The 12,500-nt window shown below is 46.0% G+C and overlaps 1 long non-coding RNA gene across 1 annotated transcript in view; it reads right to left on the reverse strand.

Annotated features, from left to right (window-relative positions):
• Positions 1–12,500, reverse strand: part of LOC135094371 (uncharacterized) — a 69,691-nt gene that overhangs the window by 26,042 nt on the left and 31,149 nt on the right. Inside the window, exon 4 of the long non-coding RNA XR_010263771.1 lies at positions 7,442–7,729. This is a non-coding gene — a long non-coding RNA (uncharacterized LOC135094371). The remainder of the gene's footprint in view (positions 1–7,441; positions 7,730–12,500) is intronic.

Genomic DNA, 12,500 nt, shown 5'->3' on the forward strand with positions numbered 1-12,500 from the left:
TCATCTTAACCTCGTACAAACACCGTATTTTGTCCTCCGCTACATCGACCCATCCAGCCAAACGGTGAGAGAGAGAGAGAGAGAGAGAGAGAGAGAGAGAGAGAGAGAGAGTTATATTATTTTCCCATAAAAGGCAATATAATATTCTCTCTCTCTCTCTCTCTCTCTCTCTCTCTCTCTCTCTCTCTCTCTCTACTTCTCCTTTTGTTTATGCAAGAATGAATGAGCGAGAGAGAGAGAGAGAGAGAGAGAGAGAGAGAGAGAGAGAGAGAGAGAGAGAGAGAGAGAGAGAGAGAGAGAGAGTTATATTATTTTCCCATACAAGGCAATATAATATTCTCTCTCTCTCTATCTCTCTCTCTCTCTCTCTCTCTCTCTCTCTCTCTCTCTCTCTCTCTCTCTTCCTACTTCTCCTTTTGTTTATGCAAGAATGAATGAGCGAGAGAGAGAGAGAGAGAGAGAGAGAGAGAGAGAGAGAGAGAGAGAGAGAGAGAGAGAGAGAGAGAGAGAGAGAGAGTTATATTATTTTCCCATACAAGGCAATATAATATTCTCTCTCTCTCTCTCTCTCTCTCTCTCTCTCTCTCTCTCTCTCTCTCTCTCTCTTCCTACTTCTCCTTTTGTTTATGCAAGAATGAATGAGCGAGAGAGAGAGAGAGAGAGAGAGAGAGAGAGAGAGAGAGAGAGAGAGAGAGAGAGAGAATTATAACGTTTTCCCATACAAGGCAATATAATATTTCTCTCTCTCTCTCTCTCTCTCTCTCTCTCTCTCTCTCTCTCTCTCTCTCTCTCTCTCTCTCTTCCTACTTCATTTTATTTATGCAAGAATGAATGAGAGAGAGAGAGAGAGAGAGAGAGAGAGAGAGAGAGAGAGAGAGAGAGAGAGAGAGAGAGAGAGAGAGCTGCGACTACTGCTCCCGCCTCTGACACACATCCGAGGTGTGTTACAGCCGCACTGCTGATATAAGGCAGGAAACGATTCTCAGAAGGGTCCTGACAGAAGGATGGAGAAAAGAGTTAAATCCTCAACCTCAGCTGCCCTTTCGAGACTCCCCTCTCCACCCCTACCCATCATCATGGCAACCACAACCCAGGCAACACCACGACTGGAGCCCACTCATGTGGCAGGGAAGGCAGTAACACGCCTCCCCCTGCCAAGGTAGCCCTAAGTCAAACCAGCGCCAAGGAAAAACAAAAGACTGGCCACCTCAGCCGACACCTGACTGTTGTGTCGGCCAACGTGAGGGGTCTTCGCACCAACCTTGGTGACCTCACCCACAACTTTGTCCTCCGACACAACGCGGACATTGTTGCCGTCACGGAAACGTGGCTCAGTGGTGAGGTGGAGCCGACGTTTGGCAACATCCCGGGCTACACAAAGTGGGTGAGGAAGGACCGTGAGCATAGAGTGGGCGGAGGCGTGGCTGCCTGCTTCAAACACGGCCTCCAAACTCAAAAAATTGACGTGGTGCTGCCTGAAGGAATGGAGGCGCTGTTCTTCAGAGTGGTAATAAATGACAGCACAGGACTCCTCCTGTGTGTCATGTACCGTCCCCCAAGGCAAGGACGTTCAGCGCTGGATTTTCTGACGGAGGAATTGGACACTATGCTACAGCGGCACAAGTGTTCCCACGTCATGATTCTGGGGGATCTAAACTTCCACCTGGAGCAGGATGCCTTTAACAGCCTCCTGATGGTGCAGGGTCTGACGAACCACGTATCCTTCCCTACACATGAGAGGGGAGGGTCGCTGGACCCTGTGCTAACAGATCTCCCTGACTCCAGCATCGTCTGCCATCAACTGGGGACGGTGGGCACCTCCGACCACCATGCCGTGCTGGCACGCGTCTAGCTGGATATAGCGAGGGAGGCCGCCGCCCCGCGCACTATCTGGCTGTGGGAGCAGGCTGACTGGGCATCCCTGAGACACGACATCGTTCGCTTGGACTGGGACGCCCTACTGATAGGCAACGCGGAGGAAAAGGCCCGTGCCCTCACCACCAAGCTCCTTGCCCTCCAGCAGCAACACGTCCCCAGCAGAAGGTACTCGTACCTCGTTAGGCCTAGTGACCCTGCTTGGTTTGGTTACCGATGCCGAGCGGCCGCTGAGGCTAAACACGAAGCCTGGGTGAGGTACAAACGTCGTCCAACACACTACAACTGGGCCCAACACCGTGTGGCGTGTAGACGGGTGACAGCTACCTGCAGGTGGGCGAGACGGCAGCAGCGAGAGGACCTGAGGCAAAAGCTCTGTGGCTCAGGGGCTGGCCACAAGACCTGGTGGAGGCTTGTCAAGGAGCAGCAAGGAACAGGCCGCCGCGACACTGTTCCTCCACTAACAAGGCTGGACGGGACAACAGCCACCAGCAGTGAGGACAAGGCTTCTCTACTCGCTGATTTTTTCGCAGAGAAGATGTCAGTCACTGACCCGGGTAGACGTCCACCTCACCTCCCTCAGGAAACAGACCACACCGTCGCCGATGTTCAGGTGACACGTGAACAGGTGGAGCGGCTGATGAGGGAAGTAGAGGAGAACAAAGCCACCGGCCCGGACGACATCAGCCCGCGGCTCCTCAAACGCTGCGCCAGTGAGCTGTCAGGTCCTCTCACCAGCGTCTTCAGGGCCTGCCTGATGGAGCACAGGTGGCCCTCTATATGGAAGGAGGCGCGAGTGGTACCAGTCCACAAGAAGAACTCAAAGTCTGAGCCCAGCAACTACAGACCCATCTCGCTGCTCTCCGTGGTGGCCAAGTTGCTGGAGCAGGTGGTGGCAGGTGTCATCTGTCATCACCTGAGTGAGCACCGCCTCCTCTCAGACAGACAGTTCGGCTTCCGGCCTGGCCGCTCAACAGCGGACCTCCTCACCCTCCTCTCCCAAGGCTGGCAGGATGCCCTGGACGAAGGTCTGGATACTCTTGTGGTGGCCCTGGACATTGCTGGGGCCTTTGATAGGGTCTGGCACGCGGGGCTTGTAAAAAAGCTTTGCGCCAAGGGTATCCAGGGCAACCTCCTTGCACTGCTCGAGGACTACCTCCAGGGGAGAACCCTCCGGGTAGTCATCAATGGACAGGCATCCCAGCCGTTACCTATACAGGCCTCAGTTCCACAGGGTTCAGTGTTGGGCCCGATCCTGTGGAACATATACATCGATGACCTCCTGCGGCAAATCCCGACTCTGCTTGCATACGCCGACGACTGCAATCTCTCCCGCTCCTACTGCCGCTCCGACAGTCAGCGAGCCGTTAGAGAGCTAAATAGGCAGCTCAGGCTGGTGATGGAGTGGGGAGAGGCGTGGCAAGTCAGCTTCGCTCCAGAAAAGACGCAGGCCATGGTCATCTCACGGTCCCCAGCTGCCTCCCCAGCCGTCTCAGGCTGTCTGATTTTTGGAGGCCAGACACTTCCCCTCCAGGAACACGTCAAGTTGCTGGGAGTGACAGTGGACTGTGGCCTGCGCTTTGACCGCCATGTTGCTGCTGTTGCCCACCAGGTCTCCCAGCGAGTCTCTGCACTGCGTCGGATGTCAGGAAACCTCGACTCCCGGGGCATCCTCACACTGTACAAGGCTCAGATACGGCCTTGTATGGAGTACAGTGCCTTGTCCTGGATGTCGAGTGCCCCCACCCACTTGCAGAGACTGGATGCTGTGCAACGCCGTGCCCTGCGCTTGGTGGGGATGGACGGACAGCAGCAGCAGCAGGAGGAGCAGACCGGAGTCACGTCGCTGGAGCATCGGCGGGACGTGTCGGCGCTGGTGGTCCAGCACAAGGCCCGGGTTCTGGAGGTCCCTCATCTCAGCTCGATAAGGCTCCCACCACGAGCTGTCCAGAGGGAGTCCAGGACCACCACCTCCAATGACATGCTGGTGCAAGTGCCTCGATCTTACTCGAGGCAGCACCAGCGCTCTTACACAGCCAGAACCTCCAGACTGTGGAATGTGTTTACGGCAGCCACGAGTGATACACACAATGACACTCCAGCAAGTGAAAGTGGCTGCACACAGGTGGCGTAAAACACAACCTCCCACACTAGTGCTGTGTTAATCATGTCTATATATACATAGTAGGATGAGTTCACTTTTTGTATATATTTTCTTCTTTACATTTAAGTATAGGCTTTTCAAATAACAGCATAAAAAACGTGTTGTTTTAAGCCTGATGTAAATTTTGTTTAAATAAAAAAAAATATAAAAAAAGAGAGAAAGAGAGAGAGAGAGAGAGAGAGAGAGAGAGAGAGAGAGAGAGAGAGAGAGAGAGAGAGAGAGAGAGAGAGAGAGAGAGAGAATGGTACATATCCTATCTTTAATGTTGCTTTCTTTGTGGTTGAAAGTGTGTGTGTGTGTGTGTGTGTGTGTGTGTGTGTGTGTGTGTGTGTGTGTGTGTGTGTGTGTGTGTGTGTGTTATGTTTTTAAATGTATCGTGACTACTGACTGTCAATAGTAGTAGTAGTAGTAGTAGTAGTAGTAGTAGTAGTAGTAGTAGTAGTAGTAGTAGTAGTAAAAGTAGTAGTAGTAGTAGTAGTAGTAGTAGTAGTAGTAGTAGTAGTAGTAGTAGTAGTAGTAGTAGTAGTAGTAGCAGCATCAGCAGCAACAGCAGCAGCAGTAGTAGTAGTAGTAGTAGTAGGTCTCGAAGACCTGATAAACATCCTGCCTGCAACCACAGTGAGAAAAATCCTCACTGCACAGGAAACGGGAGCCTCTAACTGGCTAACGTCACTGCCCATCAGAGCGAAGGGCTTCAGCCTCAACAAACAAGAATTTGTCGACGCCATTGCTCTGAGGTACGGCTGGCCGATGGAAGGACTCCCCAGTACTTGTGTGTGTGGCTCCCCCAATGACGTCAACCACACCATGACGTGCAAAAAGGGGGGATTCGTATGTATCAGGCACGATGAGGTGAGAGATCTGACCGCCAGCATGCTCAGGGAGGTGTGCCACGATGTCTCCACTGAACCGACCCTCCTGCCGCTAGACGGCGAGCACCTGCGCTACAGAACAGCCAACACCACCAACGAGGCTCGAGTCGACGTCAGTGCACGAGGGTTCTGGACAAGGGGACAGAAAGCATTCATGGACATACGGATCTTTGACCCGATGGCCGCCTGTCACCACGAACTCTCCCTGGAGGCCGCCCACCGCAAGAATGAGCAGGAGAAGATCCGAGCGTATGGGGAGAGAATCCAACACGTTGACCAGGGCAGCTTCACACCTCTGGTCTTCACCACATCTGGCGGGATGGGCTCCAAGGCTCAGTGCTTCTACTCAAGACTAGCCGACCTAATGGCAGAAAAGAAGCACCAGCCAAGGAGCCATGTCGTCGCATGGATGAGGTGCCGTCTCTCATTCTCCCTCCTCAGATCTGCCCTCCTGTGTCTCAGGGGGACAAGGCATTCCACTCCCATACCTGCAGACTTAGGAGGCCTCGACTGTGAGGCTACAGTGGTGGAGAGTGGCATAAGAGTAGATAGAGTAGAGGTAGAATGAATTTATAGTTAACAACTAATGTTTATATTATAGAGTATTAGATATGGTTGGATGCCACAGTCATTAGCGGGAGCTGGGGCTAATGACCTCCAAGTAATGGAGCCCCTAATTGACACATCAATAAACATGGGGTGGAGGTAGTAGAAGTAGTAGTAATAGTAGTAGTAGTAGTAGTAGTAGTAGTAGTAGTAGTAGTAGTAGTAGAAGTAGTGGTAGTATTAGTAATAGTAGCAGCAGCAGTAGTAGTAGTAGTGGTAGTATTAGTAGTAGTAGCAGCAGCAGTAGTAGTATTGGTAGTAGTAGTAGTAGTAGTAGTAGTAGTAGTAGTAGTATTGTAATAGTAGTAGCAGTAGTAGTAGTAGTAGTAGTAGTAGTAGTAGTAGTAGTAGTACTAGTAGTAGTGTAATAGTAGTATTGTAATAGTAGTAGTAGTAGTAGTAGTAGTGTAATAGTAGTATTGTAATAGTAGTAGTAGTAGTAGTAGTAGTAGTAGTAGTAGTAGTAGTAGTAGTAGTAGTAGTAGTAGTAGTAGTAGTAGTAGTAGTAGTAGTAGCAGCAGCAATAGTAGTAGTAGTAGTAGTAGTAGTAGTAGTAGTAGTAGTAGTAGTAGTAGCAGCACCAATAGTAGTAGTAGTAGTAGTAGTAGTAGTAGTAGTAGTAGTAGTAGTAGTAGTAGTATTGTTGCAATCTAGAAACGTGACAATTTGGGTAGCAGTGCTGCAAGGGAGAGAGAGAGAGAGAGAGAGAGAGAGAGAGAGAGAGAGAGAGAGAGAGAGAGAGAGAGAGAGAGAGAGAGTACGTTCTAGTTTGTGACTTATTATTCAAAAAATTCTCTCTCTCTCTCTCTCTCTCTCTCTCTCTCTCTCTCTCTCTCTCTCTCTCTCTCTCTCTCTCTCTCTCTGTCTGTCTGTCTGTCTGTCTGTCTCTCTCTCTCTCTTATAATATATTTTTAGTTCGTTGAATTACAGAAGGAGTTTGTTCAGTGCCACACGATGGAGGGTGTTAAGGGCCTTGCTTGGGATAATGCTGAGTGACGTTTCCCTTCGACTTGGGTTAAATTACTTCAGTTCATTAATGTCAATGCTAATCACTTCGTTGTGCGGATCGTGATTTGAAGAAGTATAATTGTTGCCCAGAAATGTATATGCCTCAAAATGAGTACGTTATGATCATAAAAAAAAATAAATAAATAAATAAAAAATTGCACAAAATTACATCCTAGATTTATAAGAACTCTGTGAGCAAGCCGTTGACAATTTTTCCATATATATATATTCACTCATTATAAATTTGTTGCTAAAAGTTCCTTCAATAAGCGCCACTGTAAAGTTGGTGATAAGTTAGGAAAGAAAAATAAATGTTGTGTGTGTGTGTGTGTGTGTGTGTGTGTGTGTGTGATTTAAGTATCTGAAGCAACGGAAGCGAACTGCAAAACTTTACGTGCCGTTCTCTGCACTTGCCGAACTCCCCTGCATGAGAGAAACATGGCCAGGTATAAGCTTTGAATGTTACGAAATACGAACACATGCACGCAAATGTATACTGTTGTCGATTTGCAACTCTTAAAGCACACATTTTACGGGGTTCGAGAAATTCACCACATTCTTCATCACGGAATGTTTGTAACAGTAGAGAAAGGGAGGGAGGAAACAGGAGTTACTGTAGAAAAGCTGTAATATTATATAAAAAAAAAACACACACAAAACAAACAAAACATAGTAACAGGAGGTGACCTACAGCTAAAATACAAGTGGAAGCTATCAACACATCCTGCCCTTTGAGAGGTTCCTCAGACTACATGGTCCCCCTTGTCCTGCGTAGTAATGGAAGGAAGAGAAGGAACAATACTAACAAAAAACAGAACTATCGCAAACAATCAACACATCCTAGTACTTGACATTTTTAAGAAGCATTCTGCCCGCTACCCTAGACTAGATAGCCTCCTTGCCCTATGCCACGTACCTGCTGTGTAAGAAGGCGTCTGGCGGCGATCATACGTCACCTTGTCGTCCTCGGAAACAAACAGTTGGTCAAGCTTCTTCAGCTCACTGCTGGGATGTTGTACTTCCTGGAGTCGCCTCTCCCCCTTCCTCCTGCTGGCGGTGGCGGCGGTACTAATGCTTTTTTCCTGCTCCATCTCCTCTTCCACTGGCACTACTTCCACCTCTTATCACTCCGTCAGCACTACTGCCAGTGACTCCGCTTGTGGCGTCCTCCTCACTCACATCGCTGCCAGCCCTACCATCATTTCTGTAAATAAAGCTCCAGTTAGAGATCTTGGATAAATAAAAAAAATATTCCGTGGCATACTACACAGAAACACACGTTGAAATTATCAAATGTAACGTGTTTCAGGTTAGGAATGCATAGCGCTAATAATAAATCAACACAGCGCAGAAAAGATGAAGCCTCGGGTTGGAAAGGAAAGGCAAACTGAAGCTGCGGAAAATGAGAGACTAAGGAAACCACGAGTAAGCAGGAGGGGAAACCACAATTGAAGATAATGAGGGAAGAAATGATGGTGATGGTAAATGACGTTACTTGTGGTATTAGTAGTAGTAGTAGTAGTAGTTAGTAGAAGTGGTAGTAGTAGCGGTAATAGTAGTAGTGGCAATAGTAGTAGTAGTAGTAGTAGTAGTAGTAGTAGTAGTAGTGGTAGTGGTAGTAGTGATAGTAGTAGTAGTAGTAGTAGTAGTAGTAGTAGTAGTAGTAGGGATAGTAGTGGTAGTAGTAGTAGTAGTAGTAGTAGTAGTAGTAGTAGTAGTAATAGCAGTAGTAGTAGTAGCAGTGGTGATAAGTAATGACCGTTGTTCTTCTCGTAACGCCTTCCTTTCACCATCCATCCACAATCTTCCACTCTCCCTCCACAGCCACCATCTCCCACTACCAACCACTCAAGTACCTTTCACCCCTGCGCCCCTCAACCACCCATTACCTCCCAGACACCACTGCAACCACTTGACTACCCAACCAGCCAATCACCTCGCCCTCCACTTCATCCACCACTTCAAACACCACCACAACCACCTAACTTCTTGCAGCTTCCCTTATTTCTTATGATCTTATGCAAGTAACCAACCACTCGACCACTTCCTTCCATTTCTCGCTACAGTTTAATCTTCATTTCAGTCCTCATCCGCTCTTCCACCACCATCAATTATTCAGACCCACTACACTACACTACACACACACACACACACACACACACACACACACTAGTATATCTTGATGGTACAGATTTGTTTCCAGCTCTACATGAAAACATTTTACACTTTCGTTTCAGTTTTCTTTCTTTTTTTTATTTATTTATTTAGCTCACAATCTAGTACCTGTTTGAATTACGTGGAAATTGTTTTGTTCGACTACAGCATAAATAATTCTCTCTCTCTCTCTCTCTCTCTCTCTCTCTCTCTCTCTCTCTCTCTCTCTCTCTCTCTCTCTCTCTCTCATCTTCACACTCGATAAATAAGACTTTTATAAATAGACCTGAAACAAATGAAGAGAGAGAGAGAGAGAGAGAGAGAGAGAGAGAGAGAGAGAGAGAGAGAGAGAGAGAGAGAGAGAGAGAGAGAGAGAGAGAGAGAATGTAATTAACTTTTTAGTATAAACTGGCTACTTCATATTTTAGTGGCATAAAATCTTCCAGTTTCATTAAAAAAAACTTCCTAATCTCTCTCTCTCTCTCTCTCTCTCTCTCTCTCTCTCTCTCTCTCTCTCTCTCTCTCTCTCGACTATGGGTACCATTAATTAGAATTTAACAAAGTAAATTCTAACAGCGTAATTATTTTGTTTTTTTTTTTCATTGCATAACATTTATTTCTCTTGGACATCAAAGAAACAAAAACATCATTTTAATTAAATTTTGTCAGCCATTTTTTTTCTGCTTTCTGCCTGAGATGTCTTCTTTTATTCTCTCTCTTATTTTTATTCATTTCCCATTTTCCTATTTCCTTGTTTACTGTCATTACGTAAGTCTATGTTATTTTTCCTCCTTCCTTCCTTCCTTCCTTCGTTATCGATTTTGACTCTTTCGTGGTCCATTTGTCATTGTTTTCCTCTTTGTTTCCCCTTTCGGTACCTCATTTTTTTTTATTTACCTATTCTCTGTTCTCCTATCTTCGCAAAAACATATTTTCTTTTCTTTCTACCTCATTATCCATTTTAAATCTCTTCCCCGTCCGTTTGTCATACTTTCCTCTCTGTTTCCTCATTTTTTTCCATTTATTTATTCTCTACTCTCCCATTTACGAAAGAGTACATTATCCTCTTTTCTTTCTATCTCGTTATCCCCTTTTTGCATTCTTTTCCCCGTACGTTTGTCATACTTTCCTCTTTGTTTCCTCCTTCGCTGCTTCACTTTTGCCTCATTATTTCCCTCCTGGCAGGGCTGCGCCTCGGATCTCCAACACGCCCTCACAAAACTGTATAACCAAGAACATTGCCTTTAATACCTATACATTCTTCCTTCCTCTCCTCCCCGTGCCTTCAACTTATTCCTTGCAGCTGCATGTGGGAGAGAGAGAGAGAGAGAGAGAGAGAGAGAGAGAGAGAGAGAGAGAGAGAGAGAGAGAGAGAGAGAGAGAGAGAGAGAGAGAGAGGGAGGGAGGGTTAAGGGAAGAAGGTGAAAGAAGCAGACGAGATGAAACGAAATGAAATGAAACTGCAGAAGATAAGAGGATGGGAGAAGCGAACACAGGAAAGGAAAGGAAAGGAAAAGAAAAGAAAGGAAAGGTGAGAAGAAAAGGAGAGAAGAAAGAGGAGAGAAGGAGGAGGAGAAAAGGAAACAGCAACAACAACGACAACAACAACAACAACAACAACAACAACAACAACAACAACAACAACAACAGCGACGACGACGACGGCAACGAGAGAACAAGGAAGGAAAGATGAAAAAGAACAAGAGAAAAAGAAAAAAAAACTGAAGAGAAAATAAGAAAAAAATAAATAAAAAGGAGGAAAGAAGGAAAGAAGGAAAAAAGGGGGAGGAGGAGGAGACAGCGGCGGTGAGGTGAAGCAGAAGCATAATACGTATAATGCACACAACAGATGCAAATTATCACTTAAAAAGCTTGCAAAAAAAGTTAGGAATGCTAGGAACACCATTTTTGCAACTATTCGCCAGACGAGGCCAGCAGGGGAACACCAGCAGCAGCAGCAGCCCTGTCCTCGAGCCCTCGTTACGTTAAAGGTAGGCGCACACTTGTTCGCATCGTACGGACGGCACGCATCGTACGCATCGGATTTTAGTATTCTTTACATTATTTCAAATGGGTCTGCGCGCATTTGACCGCGTCGTACGCATCGGACATCGGCAATGCCGACGAGGATCCCCGAAAGAGCATTCAATCCGATGCGTACGAACGATGCGGATGGCCTCTACGGCATTTGCCGGCAAATGTGCGACCCCATCGTCAGTTGCAGCCAGAGCGCCGTCGCGGTTGGATGCAAACCTTCTTCGGTATTTATTTTATTTTTTTCTGTTTGCATAGCTATGCTTTGCTTATACATAATATATAATGTTATATTAACTCACTGACTGTTTTTAGATTTTTCTCCAAATTCCACCCTTTTCCTGTTTATGTTGTGAATCCATGTTTTCCTTTTTTTAACTTTCTGTTCTTCTTCTGCCAGCAAACAGCTAACCACTACAATTTCTTTCTCTTCACTATCACTGTTCAACATTTTCACAACTTTATACACTAGAAAAATATGGAGTATGTCCTTCCAGAGAGAGCTCAGCTTCACAACTGCGGGTGGTGAATGGTCCATTGCCGACAATGTGCGCAGAAAATCCGATCCGTCCGATGCGTGCCGTCCGTACGATGCGGACCAATGTGCGCTGACCCCAAAAACAATCCAATGAGTACGATGCGTGCCGTCCGTACGATGCGAACAAGTGTGCGCCTACCTTTAGCGGGTGGCGTGACGTTGCTGCGAGCGTGGCGGAGAGGGAGATGACAGGAAGCAAGGGGCAGGTAGAGGAGGAGGAGGAGGAGGTGACGACAACAACTACTATTACTACTACTATTACTACTGCTACTACTACTACTACTACTACTATTATTTCTACCACAGTTACTACTATTTCTGCTACTGCTACTGGTGCTGCTGCTCCTCCTCCTCCTCCTCCTCCTCCTCCTCCTCCTCCTACTACTACTACTACTACTAATAATAATAATAATAAAAATAATAATAATAGATTTACTACTATTAGGAGGAGGATACACGGGTGGAGGATGGAGAGAGAGAGAGAGAGAGAGAGAGAGAGAGAGAGAGAGAGAGAGAGAGAGAGAGAGAGAGAGAGAGAGCAGGCAAACAACTGTGTGTGTGTGTGTGTGTGTGTTATAACAAGACAAGTGGCATTAAAAAGCACGTAATTTACTGACAAGCATTGCACGACAACATTACTGCGGTGATTAAAAGTACTCCTGTAAAATGCAACGTGGCATCATACAAGCCAGGCAGGAGGGCAGCGAGGCCCAGCGACCTTGAAAACAGCTGACTGACTCACAAGAGAGAGAGAGAGAGAGAGGGGGAGAGAGAGAGAGAGAGAGAGAGAGAGTGCACTGTAAGATTTTTTATTTATTTCTGTGAATAAATTACGGTATCCATGAATAGTATTTTTATCTGTAATCCTACACACACACACACACACACACACACTAATAATAATAATGATAATAATAATAATAATAATAATAATAATAATAATAATAATAATAATAATAATAATAATAATAATAATAATAAATAAAAATAAAAATACTAAAAAATATGAATCAAGGAATGACGGTAAAGCGGACAGGGAGGCTTGCAAGGAAGTAGTAGTTGTAGTAGTAGTAGTAGCAGTAGTAGTAGTACTAGTAGTAGTAGTAGTAGTAGTAGTAATAGTCAAAATAGTAGTATGAGTAGTCGTAACAATAATAATAATAGTCGTAGTAGTACTAGTAGAAGTAGTAGTAGTAACAGTTATCGAAATAGTAGTAGTAGTAGTAGTAGTAGTAGTAGTAGAACTAAT

This window comes from Scylla paramamosain, chromosome 45, assembly GCF_035594125.1.
Source record: "Scylla paramamosain isolate STU-SP2022 chromosome 45, ASM3559412v1, whole genome shotgun sequence".
Taxonomy (NCBI): domain Eukaryota; kingdom Metazoa; phylum Arthropoda; class Malacostraca; order Decapoda; family Portunidae; genus Scylla; species Scylla paramamosain.